Source organism: Hyperolius riggenbachi, chromosome 5 (genome assembly GCF_040937935.1).
Source record: "Hyperolius riggenbachi isolate aHypRig1 chromosome 5, aHypRig1.pri, whole genome shotgun sequence".
Classification (NCBI taxonomy): domain Eukaryota; kingdom Metazoa; phylum Chordata; class Amphibia; order Anura; family Hyperoliidae; genus Hyperolius; species Hyperolius riggenbachi.
The window spans coordinates 173,832,203-173,855,466 of NC_090650.1; the positions used below are offsets into that span (position 1 = coordinate 173,832,203).

Consider the following 23,264-nt stretch of genomic DNA (forward strand, 5'->3'; position numbering starts at 1 on the left):
CGATACTGTTAGCTACTCGCACTGGCGTTGTTCGTACGTTGGGTCAGCTGCGCGCTTAGGCCAACGTATGACAAACGCCCCCACACCCAATGCAATTACAATTTCCTACGGTAGTGTTGCTCAAGCGTACAATTAGGCATGAACTTATACACGGTTACACTTCAGTCTCTTCTAGGCTATGAGGGTTAGTTTAGTACGGCAGAAGTCAAACTTATTAAATAATAATTTAATATTCTAGAAAAACATAGAACAGTGCAAACTTAATATATACAGAAAAATTACAAAAAACAAAGTAAAAATAGTTACAAGATAAAGTTACAAAGATAACACACAAAGCGATTTTGCTTACCAAAATAAAGGGATCCCGATAGAAGAATCGTGGACTTTGGTGTGGACGGACACAGTCTGGCTAGACCAGGAGTTCACTAGCTTGGGCCAGGAGACCGGCTGCCACTACCGTCAGAAGAGAACTGCTTTGAGGTAGCTGTCCCCTGGTTTTTATAATGAAATATTCGCCTCGAGGCTGTAAGCCTGTGTGGACGGGGGGGAAGCTGGATTTAATTACATCCTCAGTCATAATTGGATTTCCAGAGATCCAACATCCACTATAGTCCACACACCCAACAAAAGACTTCCTCAGCCCAATTTCCCCAGGTTACAATGTCTTTACATCAAGAGATTGTTAAATGAGGCTTTTCAACTCCACCAATAATTCAATTTCCACAGGTAGAAAATGGTATCAAAAGGACTTCACCTCTTCAATAATTTCCAGTAGGCTGTCAAATACATTTCAAACATTCAGGTGTCAGCTTCCCCCTGCCCCCAAGACTCTAGCAGGCTTGCCTTGTCCCAATGGCTGACACCAGACTCAAAAGCCATGCCGACCAGCCTATTCTTCCTCAATTGGCAGGTAATTAGCAGTAGACACAGTTTCCCCTGCTGGACAATGGGGCAGAGGTAATGGACATCTACATACAGAATTACATTAGACAGACTTCCGTTTACTCTGGCCAGGTGACCAATTACTCCCAAGCCCAATACACATCTGAGGCATTATTCAGACAACATGGTCTGACCACCTGTATAGGCTTCACAGCAACTGTCTAATTAAGGGTTTCCTCATTAGAAGCAGACAATGATAGGTAATTTACACTTTATACGGAATTCCAGGAAGACTGGCTAACAGACAATCCCATATGTTACAGTCAAAAAATGAAGGAAATATGTTCCTGTTATCCTTAATATCATCAGCACCTCAATATATCTCCACACCTCCGCCGTTAACTTGGTGCAAGGCAGATGATCTTCCCAGATCATCCTGCCAGCACCTACACTGTTGGTTCTGCTTGACGGGACAGCCCATCAGCATTCCCATGATTGCTCCCCTTCCCGATAGCGCTGGCAGGTGATTCTAACGAATCATCCTGCCAAAGCCTACATTGACGGCCTGGCCGGGTGGGGAAACCCTTTAGCATCCTCAGGAGGGTTCCCCACCTGTCAGTTAGCTCCAAGCTACACGACTGGAAAGCTAGGTCAGGTTGCTGCAAGGTGTCGTTGCCCTTGGCAACCTGACGTAACCAACCAGGGGAATGTGGGTCAGTGGCGACCGTGAATTCGCAACCATAGAGACTGTGCTGCAACTGGGGAAGGGTTCCAACCGTCGCTACACGCACTCTCTCTATAGTGGCAGGAGCTATCTCTCGGTCCCTTTGGGGAACGAGTATCTGCCGGTCTGCCTCCTCCACTTCGGACAGCTCCGAGGGAATAACTTCCCAGAACCCTCTCAGCCCGCCCCTCCCAGCTGGTGACCTGTTGGCTAGCCCCCTGAGCTCTTCCAGGCTGCTGTCAAATCGAACAGCCCCAGAGAGCTCAGTGCTGCCTGTCACACATTCTAGGAAGGCTGCAGACGGAGAGGCTCCTGGGCCATCCGGGCCAGGTTCCGAATTGGATGTGGCTGACCCAGCAACATTGGCCACTTCGGTGGACAGTCCCTCTGCTGTAGACCCGCTAGCACTGCGGGTTACCACTGCAGCTGAGGGAGTGCCCACCTTACACACATCATAAATCACGTCACATTCTGTCTTAAAACCATCTGAAGGGGAAAGATCTGGCCTGGTGCCGTCTGCCCCTTCAGTGGACAGTCCATCTGCTGCAGCCCAGCGAGCACGGCTGGTTACTCCTGCAGCTGACTGAGTGTCCACCTGACACACAGCATTATGTAGCACAACACATATGCCATCAGCATTATCATCCCTACATATATTGTCATTTGGGACATCACATAAAACCTCCACATTATCTGTATCATTACACACATTGCTACTCAGCACTTCACAATTATCATCAACAGTTCCTGCATCGATCGCCTCGATAGTCCGTGCGTCATAAATGACATCATCAGTTTCTGCATTCTCTGTGTCAACAGGTCCCACTCCAGGCCTAGGCACTGGAGACTCACTAGGGCTGGCTCCTAGTACACAGTCCATAGCCCCTGGGGCCTCTCCAGCACTCCCCACTTGCACAGCATTATCAAACAGTACCTTGCAAGAGTCCAGAACTTCTGCTGGGGATGCAGGCTCCACAGGGTTTGGAGTAGGCTCATACCGGGCCACTAACCGTCCCAGGTCAGTACCCAGCAAAACGTTGGTGGGGATTTTGTCAGTTACCCCAACTTCTTTCAGTCCGCTGCCGGCCCCCCAATTCAGGTGGACCAAGGCGGTGGGTATGGCTGGGGTGACACCCCCAATTCCTCTGACAGCAATCATTTTCCCAGGTATGTACTGCTCCGGGTTCACAAGCTGGGGATGTATGAGAGTCACTTCTGCTCCAGTGTCTCTCAGCCCAGTGGCAACTGTACCCCCAACCGTGACCAGCTGCAGATTCTCTGCATAGCCAGTGGCATTCCTGGTAGCACACAGAGCAGTTGGGACTTCACTGGCGTTTGAGGCCTCATTGGATTTTGGGGCCTCCCTCTTCCTCTCTGGGCAAGTCGTGCTGATATGACCCACCCTGTCACATACAAAGCATTTCCGAGTGTCAGGTTGCTTGAATCCAGGAGACAGCGGTGCTTGCCTCCTCTGGGTGCTGGGTGAAACAGGTTTAGCAATCTGTTCTCCTCTCCAGCTGGGCGTAGTAGTCCTCCGGGACTCAGGTGCTCTATGGGCGGTGTAGGCATCGGCCATTTCCGCAGCCTCATCCACTGTCTTTGGTTCTCGATCCAGCACAAACAGCCGGACCTCAACAGGACAGGTGTGTAGGAACTGGTCTTTTATCATCAGCTCCTGCAGGGCATCCAAGGTTTTAACTGACAGTCCTTTTAGCCACTGCTGGAAGGCAGTGCGCAGGTTGCAAGCATGATCCAGGTAGCTGTCATTAGGACCTCGCTGCACTGTCCTGAAACGTTTGCGATACACCTCTGGCGTGAGGTGGTATCGCGCAATGATGGCTTTCTTAATTGCCTCAAAGTCTGTTTCTTCCTCCTGGGGGAGACTCACAAATGCCTCCAGGGCCTTGCCTCTCAGCCCTGGTGTGAGGTATCTTGCCCACTGCTCACGGGGCACCCCATACTGCCGACAAGTCCTTTCAAACCCCTGTAGGAAAGTGTCTATGTCAGAGTCCTTGTCCATAGCGGGGAACTTATCCAGGGGGATTCTGTGGACTCGCTCACCTTCGCGTTCTGCGGGTCCAGCAGACCGGTTCTGCTGCTGAAGTTTAGCCAGCTCCAGCTGGTGTCGCTGTGCAACTTGTTCCCTCTCTGCCTGTCGGTGCAGTAGGATCAGCTTTAGGCGCAGTTCAGGATCAGCCGAGTTCAGTAGCTGTAGATCAGCTTCCAGAGATGTCATCTCCGTGTTCGGTGGATCATCCAGGACATCGTCTCCACTCGCATTCTGTGGCGGGAGCGATTCCTCCTCTGTCGTGTCGTGAGCTGCACCCGCTGACGTTGAAGCACGGGCTTGCTCTGCCTCATCATGCTCCTCGAGCGCACGAACTAACTGCTCCTTAGTCTGGCCGCTCACCGTCTCGATGCCTCTGTGCTCACACAGGTTGAGTAGCATCTCTTTGTTTTGCCTCGCATAGCTGGATGCTTTCTGAGCCATCGTGTTGCAAAAAATAAAAGAAAAGAAAAAAAAAAAAGGGGGGAAGGGAAAGCAAATACCAAGTGTGTATCTTTGAACAAAAAAAAAAAACGTATATAGATTCTGCACTGAGTAGACTTCTGTAGGCTAGTTGCTTCTAGCAAGCTTCCAGCCTTTAGTACTCAGAATAGCGAGCTAAACTGCGTACTAATGTACTAAACGATCCCACCGCTGCCACCAATTATGTCAGGAACCGGCCCGCGGCACGCCTGCGTATACGGTTCCCGACTGCGGGTTTGACCAGATTAAGCGGGGAACAGCCTTATTTAAGCTACAAACAAGGCTGGAACCCCTCAAACACTTCTCACTGCCACCACTAGCTGTGCGCTAGACACTTCCACTCTGCTGTCGAGTCCTCAGCGCGCACTCCGCGTTTTCGTATCTGGGTCAGCTTTGCGCTTAGGCCAAATACGGGAACGCCACGCACCCACACACACACACAGTTGCAATCTTACACTGTCGTGAAGCAAAGACCCACTAACAGTCGTTCCGAACGATACTGTTAGCTACTCGCACTGGCGTTGTTCGTACGTTGGGTCAGCTGCGCGCTTAGGCCAACGTATGACAAACGCCCCCACACCCAATGCAATTACAATTTCCTACGGTAGTGTTGCTCAAGCGTACAATTAGGCATGAACTTATACACGGTTACACTTCAGTCTCTTCTAGGCTATGAGGGTTAGTTTAGTACGGCAGAAGTCAAACTTATTAAATAATAATTTAATATTCTAGAAAAACATAGAACAGTGCAAACTTAATATATACAGAAAAATTACAAAAAACAAAGTAAAAATAGTTACAAGATAAAGTTACAAAGATAACACACAAAGCGATTTTGCTTACCAAAATAAAGGGATCCCGATAGAAGAATCGTGGACTTTGGTGTGGACGGACACAGTCTGGCTAGACCAGGAGTTCACTAGCTTGGGCCAGGAGACCGGCTGCCACTACCGTCAGAAGAGAACTGCTTTGAGGTAGCTGTCCCCTGGTTTTTATAATGAAATATTCGCCTCGAGGCTGTAAGCCTGTGTGGACGGGGGGGAAGCTGGATTTAATTACATCCTCAGTCATAATTGGATTTCCAGAGATCCAACATCCACTATAGTCCACACACCCAACAAAAGACTTCCTCAGCCCAATTTCCCCAGGTTACAATGTCTTTACATCAAGAGATTGTTAAATGAGGCTTTTCAACTCCACCAATAATTCAATTTCCACAGGTAGAAAATGGTATCAAAAGGACTTCACCTCTTCAATAATTTCCAGTAGGCTGTCAAATACATTTCAAACATTCAGGTGTCAGCTTCCCCCTGCCCCCAAGACTCTAGCAGGCTTGCCTTGTCCCAATGGCTGACACCAGACTCAAAAGCCATGCCGACCAGCCTATTCTTCCTCAATTGGCAGGTAATTAGCAGTAGACACAGTTTCCCCTGCTGGACAATGGGGCAGAGGTAATGGACATCTACATACAGAATTACATTAGACAGACTTCCGTTTACTCTGGCCAGGTGACCAATTACTCCCAAGCCCAATACACATCTGAGGCATTATTCAGACAACATGGTCTGACCACCTGTATAGGCTTCGCAGCAACTGTCTAATTAAGGGTTTCCTCATTAGAAGCAGACAATGATAGGTAATTTACACTTTATACGGAATTCCAGGAAGACTGGCTAACAGACAATCCCATATGTTACAGTCAAAAAATGAAGGAAATATGTTCCTGTTATCCTTAATATCATCAGCACCTCAATATATCTCCACAGGCATAGTGGGCAGAATGGTGACGTAGTGGTTAACGCATTCACCTTGCAGCGCTGGGTCCCCGGTTTGAATCCCAGCCAGGAAACTACCTGCATGGAGTTTGTATGTTCTCCCTGTGTCTGTGTGGGTTTCCTTCCATATCACAAACACATACAGATAAGTTAACTGACTTCCCTCCAAACTGGCCCTAGATTATGATACATTGATAGACTGTGACTATGGTAGTAATTAGATTGTGAGGTCCTCTGAGGGACAGTTAGTGACATGACAATATACTCTGTACAGAAGATGTTGGTGCTATATTAATATTAAATAATAATTTTAATAGGAGCCTCATCACCCTCATTGATCTCCCAACTTCTCTAGCTGTGACTACAATACTCCCTCCCTCTCCCCCCTTCTGAACAGTGTCCCCTGCTGAGGCACTCCTGTTATCATTCCCTTTCATCTTTAAGTGGTCCTCCTCCCCATTTAACACCTAAACCTGGCCTCTAGCAGGGTTTCCATAGTGAGACACCTCAGCACTGACCAGCTGTCACCTGACCTGATCAGAGCAGCAATGACATCTAATCAGGTCAGGTGACAGCTGGACAGAGCTGAGGTGTCACTCTATGGAAACACTGGGCAGCATGTTCTCAGGAGTGCCTGGACACTGTTCAGAAGGAGGGGAGGAGGGGGTATTGTAGTCTCTGCTGGGGGGGGGGCAGATCAAGGGTCCTGAACTCTGCATCAGTCACATAATCTGTCACTGTAGCTGGCTGCTGCAAGTAGTCTGTGCGTCTGCAAAGCTGTCATACAAAGTAAGTGCAGGAACGGCACCGTTATCTGTAAGAGATCTGCTCAGGCTGCATCAATTGAGACAGTAGAGTGGCAGAGCTTAGCCCACATGCTGTGCAGCTATGAGGCCACATAGTTCCGTGCCGCCCCCTCCCCTGGATGTCACTCACGCTGTACGGACTCTGGACCTGCACCATGTGAAAAGGAAGGGGAGGGGGTGTGGGAGACGGAACTTTTTGTATTAAGCCTAACTCTGCTCTCTCCTGTCTCTCATCTCCCCCTCCCCTCCACAGCCTCAGTGGTAACTCTCTCTTCAGTTCCCAGCAGCCGAAGAAGAGACAGACATTAGAAAAATAAATAAAGCCCGGGGGACAATGCACGCCTCACCTGATTACAACTGCAAGCAGTGTACAATGTGGTAATGTACAAAGCGGCAGGTGGGGACACACGCTGTGCGGCTGTTTATTGCAGCCGGGAACAAGACACCCGGAAGTGCGCTGCGGGTGGGCACTCTGCCGCTCTTTAAATCTTTATAGGGGGACATTCAAGGGCCGCCTGTGCCCCAAATGGCGCCTGTAGAGAGTGCCTTATAGTAAATCCGGCCCTGAGTATATATATTCCATATGGAAACAAAACATCTATGAATAAAAAAGGCCTCTATGGATGAATAGAAAGGTTAGAGATAAAATGAAGTGGAAAAAGAATGCCTATAAGGTCCTAAAACAGGAGGGGACCGAGACTGCATTAAGCAACTATAAGGAGAGCAATAAAAGTTGTAAAAAAAGAAATTAGGCTGGCAAAGATTGAAGCTGAAAATCAAATTGCTAGGGATATCAAATCTAACCCAAAGACGTTTTACAAGTACATCAACTCTAAAAAAAAAAGAAAAGTTGACTGTATTGGACTCCTAAAGGATGAGGGTGGGAACGTCATGGTGGATGACCAAGGTAAGGCGGAGTTATTAAATGCTTTCTTTGCTTTCGTCTTCACAAGGGAAACATCACTGTTGCAATTTACAGATGCAGAAGAGTCTCAATCTTCCAACTGTATTATTAAATATTTAAGGCAGGAAGAAGTGAAGGCAAGACTAAATAAATTAAAAATAGACAAGGCACCTGGCCCGGATGGCATAAATCCTCAGTAGGGCAGATTGTAGGCTAAATTGCACCCAGGGAGAGGGTGTCAAAATTGCGCCCCTCCTCCCCCCCCCCTCCCGGGAGCCCGGGATAGTTGCCCACAGTATAGGTTAGCCAGGTCTAGTTGCACCCAGTATAGGCAGCCAGCTATAGGTCCCCCAGTATAGGTAGCCAGGCATAGGTGTCCCAGTATAGGTAGCCAGTATAATTGCCCCCAGTATAGGTTAGATAGGCAGGTGCCCCGGTATAGGTTAGATAGGTAGGTGTCATCAGTATAGGTTAGCTAGGTGGGTGCCTCTAATATAGGTAGCCAGTATAGTTGCCCCCAATATAGGTTACATAGGTTAACCTATGAAACCTCTAGCGCCCAAACGCTAGAGGTTTCAAAAGCTCTTCCCAATGTAATGCTATGGGTTTTTTTTACAAAACCTCATTGCTCCAGTGTGCACAGACACATAGGATAACATTAGCAGCAGATTTAAAAACTCAAAACGCTCAGAAAAACTCCTCTGGTGTGCTCCAGGCTTTAGACAACCTCTGAGGACGTCACAGAGCACCTGTATTTGTACTGACATTAGATTACACACAGGTGCACTCTATTTAGTTATTAGCACTCATCAGGCAATGTCTATGGGCAACTGACTGCACTCAGACCGAAGGGGGCTGAATAATTACGCACACCCCACTTTGCAGTTATTTAATTGTAAAAAATGTTTGGAATCATGTATGATTTTCATTCCACTTCTCACGTGTACACCACTTTGTATTGGTCTTTCACGTGGAATTCCAATAAAATTGATTTATGTTTGTGGTAGTAATGTGACAAAATGTGCAAAACTTCAAGGGGGCCGAACACTTTTGCAAGCCGCTGTATACCCCTGACTACATATACCCCTGCCTACATATACTGGGCACATATACCACTGACTACATATACCCCTGCCTACATATACTGGGCACGTATACCCGACTACATATACTGGGCACATATACCTGACTACATATACTGGGCACATATACCCCTGCCTACATATACTGGGCAAATATACTCCTGACTACATATACTGGGACATATACCCCTAACTACATATACTGGGACATATACCCCTGACTACATATACCCCTGACTACATATACTGGGCACATATACCTCTGACTACATATACTGGGCACATATACCCCTGACTACATATCCTGGGCACATATACCCCTGACTACATATACTGGGCACATATATCCCTGGCTACATATACTGGGACATATACCCCTGGCTACATATACTGGGACATATACCCCCCTGACTACAAATACTGGGACATATACCCCCCTGACTACAAATACTGGGACATATACCCCTGTTAAAGACCAATACAAAGTGGTGTACACGTGAGAAGTGGAATGAAAATCATACATGATTCCAAACATTTTTTACAAATAAATAACTGCAAAGTGGGGTGTGCGTAATTATTAAGCCCCCTGAGTCAATACTTTGTAGAACCACCTTTTGCTGCAATTACAGCTGCCAGTCTTTAAGGGTATATCTCTACCAGCTTTGCACATCTAGAGACTGAAATCCTTGCCCATTCTTCTTTGCAAAACAGCTCCAGCTGAGTCAGATTAGATGGACAGTGTTTGTGAACAGCAGTTTTCAGATCTTGCCACAGATTCTCGATTGTATTTAGATCTGGACTTTGACTGGGCCATTCAAACACATGGATATGTTTTGTTTTAAACCATTCCATTGTTGCCCTGGCTTTATGTTAAGGGCCGTTGTCCTGATGGAATGTGAACCTCCGCCCCAGTCTCAAGTCTTTTGCAGACTCCAAGAGGTTTTCTTCCAAGTTTGCCCTATATTTGGCTCCTTCCATCTTCCCATCAACTCTGACCAGAATCCCTGTCCCTGCTGAAGAGAAGCTCCCCCAGAGCATGATGCTGCCACCACCATATTTGACAGTGGGGATGTTCAGAGTTCAGAGTTATGTGCAGTGTTAGTTTTCTGTCACACATAGCGTTTTGCATTTTGGCCAAAAAGTTCCATTTTGGTCTCATCTGACCAGAGCACCTTCCACATGTTTGCTGTGTCTCCCACATGGCTTGTGGCAAACTGAAAATTTGAATTCTTATGCTTTGCAGTATACATATATGTGCCCAGTATATGTATACTGGGCACATATACCCCTGGCTACATATACTGGGGACTACTATACTCCTGACTGGGCACCTATACCCATGGCTACATATACTGGACACCTATACCTCTGGCTACATATACTGGGGACTACTAAACCCCTGACTACATATACTGGGCACATATACCCCTGGCTACATATACTAGGCAACTATACCTCTGGCTACATATACTGGGGACTACTATACTCATGACTACTTATACCTCCTCCGTTTGTGTCCAACCTGATCATGCACCTCCATTACTGTGAACCCAAAGGACCATCTAGGCTAGGCATCTGAGTGAACCTAACTTGCCTAATCTCCATGCTCCCCTCCAGTGACTGACTAAGCATTACCTTGTACTCATACTGTGCTGCATGATCTGGTCTTTCTTGTATTCAAGTATTGTCATTTTGCTGTATGTCACCCCTAAATATTGTATGTATCCCTATTTATTGTCCAGCGCTGCGTAATATGTTGGCGCTTTATAAATACAATAAATAAATAAATAAATACTGGGGACACCTATAGATCTGGCTACCTATGCTTGGTGGTACCTATTTTGGGGGAACTGCTGTCAGATTATCTGCATTTTTGTGGAACCGCTATTATGTATTTTGGGGAACAGCTGCCAGATTATGTGTATGTTAGGGGAACGGCTGCTGCTGCCAGATTACGTGTATTTTAGGGAACTGCTGCCAGATTGTGTATGTTTGGGGGACCACTGCTGCCAGATTATATGTATTTTGGGTGTTACGTGAATTTTGGGTGATCCACTGTCAGGTTTCGCGTATTTTGGGGAATTGCTTCCAAATTATGTGTATGTTGGGGGAACTGCTGCTGCCACATTGTCTATTTTGGGGGAACCACTGCCATATTATCTGTATTTTGGAGGAACTTCTACCAGATTATGTGTCTTTTTGGTGAAATGCTGTCAGATTACATTTATTTTTGGGGTATACACTACGGTAGAGCTCAAACTTCCCTGGAAGACCTTTTACATCACTGCTAAGGTCATGTATATTTGGCCCCACCCATGACCATGCCCACGTTATGCTTGACCATGCCCATTTTTGGCGCACCGCGCTACGCGCTGCGCAGGGGTTTTTAGGGTGAGTCCACTCACCTCTTTTTCCAGGACTAGACCCCTGGGTACATGTATATGCGTGTGCATACAGCGGTAGGTGACGGGCGAGCATGACGTGTCTGTGTGTGTGTTGCGGGAGATGGAGGGTAGTGGCCGTGTCCTAGGGCCCATTTTTAAATGGGCGGGCCTTTTTACTGGTAAGAAAATAAAATACCATAGTTTCATGTATACATATAATAGAGGCAGGTTTCTGGTTAAACTGATTTGCTTTCCTCCTTTATTTGCATTTCAATATTGTTTATAGCAAATAATACAATATGAATCAAAGAGAACGTTCTTATTAAGCCATAAGCCGAGAGCATATCTCCCAACTTTTTGAGATGAGAAAAAGGGACACTTAAGCCACGCCACTCACATCCCTGGCCACGCCCTCGCCATGCCTCTAGTCACGCATACCACAAAGATTTCATAAGAAACATATGTTGTTTTATAATTCAAACCACACTGGTCCTTTCTATCCTGGTTCATTTTCCTTCATAGTAACATTTTAAAATTAGTAATATATCAATTTAAAGGATGAGAATAAAGTTTAGAGTCAATCAAATACATTTTTAGTATAGAAATATATATATATATATATATATATATTTACATAGAAAGCGGGACAAAGGCCTGAAAGAAGGACAAAGGAGGAGGAAAGAGCAACAGAGGGACAGGGCTCCCAAAAAGGGACAGTTGGGAGCTATGGCCGAGAGGTTAGCACCCACAGCGAACTATTTTTCTTCAAATGATTCTTGTCATATGTAAATAAAGGTTTCTGTGGATATGTTATTTAAAAAGAATGAGATAATCTGAAAACGACTTACTGAAAATCGCGGGCCTGTGGTTAACCGTGGACACGCTGATACTCTATGGTTACGTTCGCTGTCTTTGTCTCCATGCAACCGTTTCTACAGCAACTCTGCTACGGTGACGTAGATCATGTTTAGCAGGCCGTTTGTGTTCGTGCGCATTGTTCTGTCACTTTTGGGTCCCCGTCAGAAATAGCTAATTCTAGACGGCGCGTGCGCCCATTTAAGTGCGTCTCCCTCCAAAGCAAGAAAAAGTCGCCACTTTTCGCTACTACCTTCTGCCTATCAGCCACTGTCTGTAGGGTAAATCACGGTGTCGTAAATCAGTTAATGTCAATAAGAAAAAAAGGATACAGTGCACTAAATGGCATATAAAAATACTTAGAGGTGTTTTGTGCACAAATTTCAGAACTTTCAATTGTATCCTGTCGCCACTGGCATCAGCTGCAGCATTGCGAGTGCCAAAGAAAAAATAAGAAGGTGTAATATAGAGAATTTATTTATTCTGTGCCAAGTGTAGCAATCAGGGCCGGGCCGAGGCATAGGCTGGAGAGGCTCCAGCCTCAGGGCGCAGTGTAGGAGGGGGCGCACAATTCATTTAGCTGTCATTCCTAATTGTGTTTGAAGCAGAAAGAAATAAGACAAGGGGATACATAGCAGTGACTGCAAGCCAGATAACTAGATATTAAGGTGTTGGGGAGGTTGTGGGCCCTGTGGCACCTCTTAGTCTAATAGCAATCAGTGTGTGATGGCTGGGGGGGAGGGATGGAGGGGCGCACTTTGGTGTCTCAGCCTTGGGTGCTGGAGGACCTTGTCCCGCCTCTGGTAGCAATAGCCAAAGTATCCATATCCCAGTCTAACAATCTGTATCAGATTTAACTCTTTCCCTGCCAGACGATTTATCCTAACCACGAGCATCTACTGACAAGCAGTTTTTAGGGCGGCCCCATTCACACTTGCAAAACGCTAGTGCTTTTGCTAGCATTTTGCTCTGGCGATTTTAGGCGATTAATGCGAAAAAAGCGCCATTCACACTTGGCGAGTTTTTCGCGTTTGTGTTTAGCGCTTCTATAGCACTAAACGCGATCGCCGAAAAATCACCTGAAAATGGTACAGGCTACAAATTTGCGTTTGCCGATTTGCGTTAATCGCCGGCGATTAGCGCAAATCGCCCAAGTGAGAACGGGCCCATAGGGTATTATTACACTAGCGCTTTAAAAAGCACTGGCAACACGCTCAAGTGTGAATTTAGACATTTTGCACTCATTAGGTTTACTTAAGCTCAACACACACCATACAATCTTGGTTGTACAGATTTACCAAATCTATGTAGTATAAGGGCCAAGAGATTGAAAATACCTTGAGTGATTGATTGGATAAGCTCTTATACTACATGAAAGTGGTAAGATTGAACAACCAAGATTGTATGGTGTGTGTTGAGCCTTAGGATTTTTTAAAAGAAAACTTACATGAAATAGGACATGTTATATATATTGGGGTTTTTTTTCCCGTAATGAATTGGGCTTTAACACTGAAACAACATTTTGTACTTTTTCTGAAGATATAACAACATTTTGAGTGAAATATGCAAAAAAAAACAAAAAACAGTGAAATAAAAAAAAAATCTTTTTCTGTTGTGTTTTGTTTCAAAAAAGAATAACATTTACTGACAAAAATGTTACTGTTTGTAAAAGCCCTGATTATGCTGAATCCAATGATATAAGATATGTATAGGTAGCCAGGTACAGGTGCCGCCTGTACAGGTAGCTAGATATAGATGCAGCCAGTATAGGTAGCCAGGTATAGGTGACTCTGGGGGAGGTGGGCCGACATCATCCTCCCTCCTTCTCAGTGGGACCCCTCCTGTGCCCCCTGCAGAGCTGGAGCAGCGTGTAATTAACTCACCCGATCGCTCGCTGCATGCGGTTCTCCCGCCGGCAGCAGGCTCCTCTCTGGTCGCCCAATATTTGCATGGCGCATAGGTAATCACGCGTCATGCAGGGAAACAGGAAGAAGAGAGGAGATGGCTACCGGCGGGGGACACTTGGCATGGAGTGAATGATCGGGTGAGCAATTATACATCGCACCCGCACCACTGCTCCAGCTCTGCAGAGAGGTACAGGAGGGGGGCTCATGGAGAGGGAGGAATGATGTTGCTCCCCCTCCCCACAGCTTCCGCTGTGCAGAAATGCCAAAAAAAAGTACTAGGTACTGTCACGGAACATCCGTGAGAAACGCAGGCGAATCAGGAAGATTCGCGCAGTCAATTTTCTGATCGCTCCCTGGTTAGATTTGCTCAGTCTTTGCAGCGATCAGAAAATGACATTTTCTTTTTTTAACTTGATCAAAGAAGTCCCCTTCCTGGCCAGTGACTTGTTAATTAGCATGTCACTGGGATCTGGGCCTTAGCTGAGGTGTCAGAGTTTGTCCGAGCTGATCTCACTTAGATGTTAATTACCACACCAAAAGTCTTTTCATTCAGAGGAAGCTCCCCCAGCCAGGGCTCAGACTTGCCAGAGCCAGGGAGCCAGTTTAGAAGTACATGGAGTTTATGATTTTTAGCATGTTTAAGGAATACCGTTCAAAGGAGAGATGTGAAAGTTATCTCATTCTGCTGGTCCAGATCTGGTGAATATTTTGGTATTAAATTGAGGCCACTGACATACCCAGAACCCGAGGTATTCCACTACTTCGTAACCGGCCATGCAACAGTTTGATGTCATATGAACTGTCATATTCTGAGGAACTGAATCTGTGGCCGTTAAGTGTGTGCGGGAAGCGTAAGCCAAGATATGGAAAATGTCATATTTGGTGGGCACCAGGAACCCATCCAGGGAGTTAACCGCCCCCTGTCCAGCCCCTGGGCTGGACCTGAGACTCCACCCAAAGATGGGGATCAGTCAAAAGTGTTTGCGAGGGACTCCTTCCTCATTCTGGATAGTGTAATGGTTAAGGGCTCTGCCTCTGATGTAGGAGTCCTGGGTTCAAATCCTGGCTCTTCCTACTCAGTAAGCCAGCACCTATTCAGTAAGGAGTTCATTGGGCAAGTCTCCCTAACACTGCTACTGCCTACTGAGTGCGCTCTAGTGGCTGCCTCGCAAGCGCTTTGAGTCCGACAGGAGAAAGGCGCTATACAAAAAAAGGAATTATTATTATTCCTCCAAATTCCACATTCATGGGAGCACTCTGAGGAACAGTGGTGGCCATCTTGTCTGAACTTTGCTCCTGAACTGAACTGAAACCAAGAACTTTATGAGTTTTCCCAGAAGGACATATTTCCACGAACCTAAGTATTTTCTCCCTTTTATTTCATACTGTGCTATTAATAGCTAGTGGCACATAACTCTGTGGACCCTGGCGGTGGGAGCACAGAGAGCAGGAGGTTAAAGCAGCAGCAGGAGGAGGAGGAGGAGTGACATGTGGCAGCAGGCACTGTAACAGGCCATGGCACCTAGCGTTGGTACCACGGCTGTAATAAACACCATACAGCAGGAGGTTCCGGACAGCAGTCGTGAAGCCCACTGTAATGCTGGGGGGTCATACTTTCTGACCACCCAGCACAACAAGGCTAAGAGCTGGATAATGGAAGAGGTTACACAGGCTGCCCAGAGCAACTGAAGCTCTGGGCTTCCGATATCGCTACAAATAAAACACAATGGCAGCGCAGTGCGATGTTGCACTGCCTTAGTTTGCACTGTGCTGCCTTAGCGATAGCAAGTATTCAGACAGGTACAAGACAGGACTATAGATTGGAGTGTAACTAGTAGCAACCACAGCTCAGTCACGTCCACAGAAGCAGAGCAAGCTGGCTAACAACAGTCACCAGCAAGCATCCACCCAGGCAAGACTACAGGACAGAACGTAACTAATAGCAACTGCAGCCTATAGTTACATTCCCAGAAACTAGAGTAGCAGGAATACTACCAGTCACCAACGTGGTTATGGCAGAATCCAAGCTATCTGGATAATATACTTCACTGATCCACCGCGGATGCAGCGAACAAACGGCTCAACTAACGGATAAATATATATTAGCAAGTCTGCATATATATTTATCAAGAACTAGCTAAAGCACAAGTAATAAGGTTGCATAGAACTACAATAACAGAACTATACGGAGTAACAAGGTGCCCAGTAGATCAGCGTACTGACCACTATGATCGGCGGGGTAAGAAATGGGAGGCAGACTTTTATGCTGGCATCAGCCAATGGATGCAGGTATGCAAATCTCCACACAGCTGAATGGAAATCATTAAATCCTGAACTGGCTTGATTACCATTTGCTAGCTGGCTGTGAATGCAAAGGACCCCCATAAGAAATACATGCAGTATTATGTAACAACATGTATGCAGGAAATCCAGGGTTATCTGGCCGCAGCTCAGCTGCAACAAGCAATTGGTGGGAAGATGACCGCATCCTGAGCTGCCCAGAACTGCAGAGCGATTGAAAATGACAATGAGACCCATTGCAAATGCACAACCGAATGCAAGCAGATAAGCCAGAACTGTCCGTTTGTAGCTCCACTGCAACGGACAGAATACACTACAGGAGGGATCCTTACACCCACATTGTGTCCAATACACAACGGGGACAGCACAGTTTTTAACCCAGACACATCAGAATTTTTTTTTACAACAAAAGAAAGCTATTGTAGTGGCACAATAGCTAGTGGCGCATAACTCTGTGGACCCTGGCGGTGGGAGCACAGACAGCAGGAGGCTGAAGTAGCAGCAGGAGGAGGAGTGACATGTGGCAACAGGAACTGTAACAGGCCATGGCACCCAGCATTGGTACCACGGCTGTAATAAACACCATACAGCAGGAGGTTCCGGACAGCAGTCGTGAAGCCCACATTGTGTCCAATGCACAACTGGGATAGCACAGTTTTCAACCCAGACACCTCAGAATTTTTTTTTACATCAAAATATAGCTATTGTTGTGGCGTAATAGCTAGTGGTGCATAATTCTGTGGACCCTGGCGGTGGGAGCACAGACAGACAGCAGGAGTTTAAAGCAGCAGCAGGAGGAGGAGACTGGAGAGTAACGTGTGGCAACAGGCACTGTAACAGGCCATGGCACCTAGCGGCGATACCACAGCACAAACAAAAATAAAAAAAGTGAGGTTCCAGGAAGTGGTTGTACAGCCACAGTTGGGTTCTCTCCACAACTCGGACAGCACAGTTTGCATCCCAGACACCTCAAACATTTTTTTTTACACAAGAACAGTACTAGCTATTTTGAGGGTGTGTAAAATAGCTAGTGGCAGCAGCGCATAATGGAGTGGACCCTGGTGGTGGTGGGAACACAGACAGCAGGAGGTTTAATGCAGCAGCAGAAGGACATACATGGCAGCAGGCAGCCTAGTCCATTGCACCTAGCGGTGGTACCACAGCACCTAAAGAAAAACCAGGCCAAATTAGCAGGGGACTGAAGGTTGATGTTCTCAAAAACTAATTCCCAGGCACCTCATGTCCTCCTCTCGCCGACAACAGGGGCCTGGAACGTGCCTTCAATCCAGGCCTGGTTAATCTTCAGGAATGTGAGTCTGTCCACGGACTCTGGGGACAGACGAGAGCGCTTCTCCATGACCACGCCACCGGCCGCACTGAAGCACCTCTCGGACAGCACGCTGGAAGGGGGGCAAGACAGGACTTCCAGGGTGTACTGCGCCAGCTCACTCCAGATCTGCAAGCGCTCGACCCAGTACTTCAAGGGGTCCACAGGCTCCTCGCCGGTGTCAAGCCCGCTGAAGGGCCCCATGTAGTTGGCCATCATCCTGGTCAGGTGCTGTCTGTGACTTTGAGAGGAGGATGCTGCTGCATGCACCTCCTCTCTCTGCAGCTCTACCATCATGTAGAGTGCCTTAGTCAGTGACAGCAGGTCTTCTGGGCACCTGATGCTGCTGCTGGCTGCACGCACCGGCTGCTGTGCTGGCTGGACAGGGACAGAGGGGGTGGAAGGCTGGGGGAAGGCTTCCTCCAATTGGCGAACAAGGATCTGCTGCAACTCCCTTGCTCGCTGCTCAGGGTCTCCAGCAGGCAGGAACTGACCCACCTTCCCCTTCAGTCGTGGGTCCAGGATCATGCTGATGCAGGCATCTTCCCGAGCTTGCATCTGCTTAACCCTGGGGTCTGTGCGCAGGCACCGCAGCATGTGCGCTGCCATGGGGAGCAGGGTGGACCGTCCAGCAGAGACATCAGGGTCAGTGGCCACAACGCTGTCCTCTTCCTCTGGCCCCTGAGCCTCTTCCTCCTCTCTCCACCCTCTCACCACTGCAGCTGCGCTCCGCTGTTCCACCTCAACAGCAACATCCAGGACCTCCAACTCCTCCTCCTCCAACAACTCAAAATCCTGCGCAGAAGTGGACTGCGCAGGTGGCTGCTGTTCCAGCTGGATCAGGGCCTCCTCTCCCACATCCATCAGATCACAAAGTGCCCTGTCCAGCAGACAAACAAAGGGCACTCACTGGCAGAGGGATGCCCGTTCCTCACTCACCAGGTTGGTTCCCTGCAGGAAGGGAGCCAACACCAAGCAGACCTGCTGCATCTGTCCCCACTGTGCGTTGGAGAGGAGCTGGAGTTTGGTGGTGCCGGTGAGAGTGGCCTCAACGATGTAGCGGTTGACAGCCCTCCTCTGCTCAATCAGCCGCTCCAACATCGCCAGGGTGGAGTTCCAGCGAATTGGCACATCGATGACAAGCCGGTGTCGTGGCAGGTCCCTGCACTGCTGCATGTTGGCCAGGTTTGCTGCGGCAGCGGATGAGCGGCGTAAACTGCGAACAATTTTCCGAGCCGCTTCCAACAGATTGTCCATCCCTTGGTAGGTGCGCATGAACTTCTGCACCACCAGGTTCAGGACGTGGGCCAAGCAGGGGACGTGGGTCTAGTGTCCCCTGGTGATGGCAGCCAGCAGGTTGGCCGCATTGTCGGACACCACCAATCCGACTCTGAGGCCTCTGGGGGTCAGCCACGTCTTCTCCTGCTCCCTCAGGTAGTGGAGCACGTTGGCTGCCGTGAGACTGTTCTTCCCCAGGCTGACCATCTCCAGCAGTGCTTGGCAGTAGCGGTCCTTCACGCTGCTGTTGAGGCGGGGTCGCTTGGTGGCAGGAGCTGCTGCTTCTCCCCTGACCCCGCGTGGTGGCACCACATAGTGGGCTACTGGTGCTGCTGATGCGCCTGAGGATGGACCTGCTGCTTCCTCGCTGGCGCATTCCACCAAGCTGACCCAGTGGGCCGTGCAGGACAGGTAGCGGTCTGTCCCGAAACGGCTGCTCCATGAATCCATGGTGACATGGATCCGCTCACTCACGGTGTGATCGAGCGAGCGGCCCACATTCGCCATAGCAAATCGGTGCTGTGCTGGGATTGCCGTGCGGGAGAAGTAGTGGTGGCTGGAGATTTGAAACTCCGGGATCCCGTACTGTGGGAGCGCTCTCATGTCACTCCCCTCCTGCACAAAGGAGTATGGCAGTAGCTGGGAGCACATGGCTCGGGCAAGCAACCTGTTCAGCACCCAGATGCGCATGTTGGTGGGAGGCAGAAACTTGGTCACACCAGGGATCGACTCACTGAGCAGGGTCTGGCAGTTGTGGAGGGAGCAGATGAAGCCACTGAGGACTGGCTGCCCGGGGGGGGGGGGGAGCAGTGCCTTTCTGTGCTCCTGCTGCTGATGCTGGATGAGCAGGAGGTTGGGATGCTGCTGCTGCTGCTGCTGCTGCTGCTGCTGCTGAAGGCTGTGCAGTTGCTGTCTGGCTCTGACCACTGCCTGTGCCACTGTCCCTCAGCCTCAGAAACTTAGTGTAGGCCTCGAAATGCTTGGTCTGCAAGTGGGTCTGCAGGCATGAAGTACCCAACTTGTTTAGATCGCGACCTCTGCTCAGGCTGACACCGCAACTGTGGCAAATGACACGGGTCTCATCATTATCGCACACAGTGAAGTATCGCCAGACTGCGGATTTTAACTTGCCCTTCTTGCTCGAGGGCTGAGAAGGTTTTTTGCCTTTGGAGGGCTGTCTTTTTTCCCTTTGCTTGGAGGAGATTTGGTGTGGGTGGTGGTAGGTGCGGGTGGTGGTAGCGGCTGAAGCAGCAGGCTGTGGCTCCTGCCTTCCACGCCCTGTGCCGGCCGCCATGCTGCTGCCGTGCCTCTGTGCCTCCTTCTCCGATGAAGAGTTGTCTTCACCCAACTGTGGTGGTGGCACATAGGGACGGTCCTGCACCTCATCCTCATCATCATCCCCAAACATCTCCTCTGAGCCCCCAACCAAATCTTCTGCCCCAACATCCCCTGCATCAAGCCCCTCTTCCTCCTCATGAAATTCCAGTTGTTGCGCGCCGTCGACAACAAACTCCTGCACCTCGAACTCCTCCTCCTTGCATGTCCCCATCATCTCCTCCTCAAACTCGGCAATCACATCCCTCAAAGTGCTTGCGGTCCCTGGGGTAAAGAGCGCACTCATTGAGGGCAGGCTGGCTGCTGGGGTCGACGTGACCTCAAGCGGTGGTGGAAGCCTGCTACGGACCGGAGTGCTGGTGGTGGCACTGGTCTCGCTGGCGCTGGAGGTCTGGTTGGAAACGATGGCTTGCTGCTCCGCCATCATTTCCACGACAGCCTCTGCCTGACTCTCCGCAATGGGCCAGGGGCGACAACCCGTCTCAAAGATGGGCGCAACACGCTGCTGCTGGGCCTCTGCTCCCTCCTCCACAACTCTGCGGTCAGTGGCTGGCGACGGACCATTCACAGACCTGCTGGTGCTGGCAATGGCTGCAGCAATGGTGCTGACTCTCCTGGTGGTGCCTCACCCTCTACCTCTGACAGTCATTGTACAATAATAGACAAATACAATAAGAAAAAAAATTATATATATATATATATATATATATATATATATATATATATATATATATATATATATATATATATATACATATATATATATATGTATATGTATGTATGTATGTATGTATGTATGTATGCATGCATGCATGTATGTATGTATGTATGTATGTATATATATATATATATATATATATATATATATATATATATATATATTTAAAGGGTGGGAAAGGGTGTAAACTTTAATAAAGAGTCTGGGTCGGTGAGAAAAAAAAATCTAATTTTTTTTTCTTTTTTTACTAGTAGTAGTGTAGCAGTCACAGACTAGTAGTCGATAACTAAGTAACTAGTGTGACAGACAGTGACAATAAAAGTCTGTCACACAATAAAGTCAGGCAGACGCACGCAGGCGCAGCAGTGAAAATCACAACAACAGATGCTGGCCTGCCTGTACTAAGTAACTAACAACAGTACTGCAGCTGTGTCAATAAATCAACTCACAGACTAACAGTACAAATTAACTAAACTAGTACACAACTACTAAATATAATCCCTAGTAGTAGTAGTGTTGTAGTCTACAGTAGTCGATAACTAAATAACTACAGTGTGACAGTGACAGACAGTGACAATAAAAGTCTGTCACACAATAAAGTCAGACAGACGCACGCAGGCGCAGCACTCAAAATCACAACAACAGATGCTGGCCTGCCTGCTAAGTAACTAACAGTACTGCAGCTGCCTGCGTCACTAAATAAACTCACAGACTAACAGTACAAATTAAGTAAACTAGTAGTACACAACAACTAACTATAATCTCTAACCTACCTTAGCTAGTAGGCTAAGGCTACCTAGGCTACCTAGCCTAGCACAGTATACAGTGTATACACTACACTAGCTGACTGAACTATAACACTCAAATCACTATCTATCTATAAATCAATACAATATACAGGTCCTTCTAAAAAAATTAGCATATTGTGATAAAGTTCATTATTTTCTGTAATGTACTGATAAACATTAGACTTTCATATATTTTATAACCACTGTTGGAAATGTGACGCTGAGATGGGGAATCTATCACACATGTTATGGCACTGCCCAATAATACAATCTTTTTGGTCAGAAATAGAGCTATTTATAAAAAAAATATATTGTCTCAGATGGTGTATAAATGCCATGTTAGCAATTTTCGGATTTAGTCAAAAAGGGGGGAAAAAAAAGGTGGAACTTTTACTATATATTCTTTCACTAGCAGCAAAAACCATCATAGTAAGGAACTGGAATTCCACAAACAAACCCTTAAAAAAAGAATGGATAAATCTATCATCACATTTGCTACTGACAGAATTAGGGGAGAAGGGAGAATCGGAGGGTGAGCCATATAAAAACTTTCGGATAGCTAGAGAATTGTGTGAAAAGGCAAGGGAAAAATACGATGAGAGAGAGGAAAGAATAAAAAATACGGGATAGTAGGGCAGTTTCGGTTGACCTGGCTGGCCCTCTGTTTTTCTGGTGTTTTTGGCCGTGGCCCCGGGGCGGATGTAAGGGGGTTTGGGTGTCTTTGACGTTGTCAGATTTGATGGGATTGGATACATGGTTGCTTGGGTGGAGATTGGGAGAGAGAGAATGTATTGAAAGGAAGGGAATGGATGTAAGTAATGAATGGTTAGTGTGCAAGTCTAGAAGATTGATTGAAACTTGGAGTACATAATTTGAAATGTGTAAAATAAATCCAGAGACAGGGGCCATTTCGACTATTTGTCTCTTCTGTCTTTTTCCTTTTGTTTTATATATAATCAAGAATTAATAAATTATCAAACGATGATGCAAATAAACCCAACACAAGAGGGCTTTGGTGAAGCACAGTTATTCTAGTTGGGTACAGTACAAATATGTACGCTGAGTTTGAAAAAAAAAAAAAAAAAAGACTTTCATATATTTTAGATTCATTACACACAACTGAAGTAGTTTAAGCCTTTTATTGTTTTAATATTGATGATTTTGGCATACAGCTCATGAAAACCCAAAATTCCTATCTCAAAAAATTAGCATATCATGAAAAGGTTCTCTAAACGAGCTATTAACCTAATCATCTGAATCAACTAATTAACTCTAAACACCTGCAAAAGATTCCTGAGGCTTTTAAAAACTCCTAGCCTGGTTCATTACTCAAAACTGCAATCATGGGTAAGACTGCCGACCTGACTGCTGTCCAGAAGGCCATCATTGACACCGTCAAGCAAGAGGGTAAGACACAGAAAGAAATTTCTGAACGAATAGGCTGTTCCCAGAGTGCTGTATCAAGGCACCTCAGTGAGAAGTCTGTGGGAAGGAAAAAGTGTGGCAGAAAACGCTGCACAACGAGAAGAGGTTACCGGACCCTGAGGAAGATTGTGGAGAAGGACCGATTCCAGACCTTGGGGGACCTGCGGAAGCAGTGGACTGAGTCTGGAGTAGAAACATCCAGAGCCACCGTGTACAGGCGTGTGCAGGAAATGGGCTACAGGT

General features: G+C 47.3%; 1 protein-coding gene across 3 annotated transcripts in view; it reads right to left on the reverse strand.

Annotated features, from left to right (window-relative positions):
* ROPN1L (rhophilin associated tail protein 1 like) overlaps nt 1-23,264 on the reverse strand; it is a 424,846-nt gene that overhangs the window by 396,106 nt on the left and 5,476 nt on the right. Inside the window, exon 1 of one of the 3 annotated variants that reach the window (XM_068234526.1) lies at nt 11,936-12,113. The exons of 1 other annotated variant lie outside the window; for it this stretch is intronic. The gene's annotated coding sequence lies outside the window, so the exon portion shown is untranslated. Of the gene's footprint in view, nt 1-11,935; nt 12,114-23,264 lie in introns of those variants that run through there. One more of the 3 variants, XM_068234527.1, reaches the window with a different exon arrangement.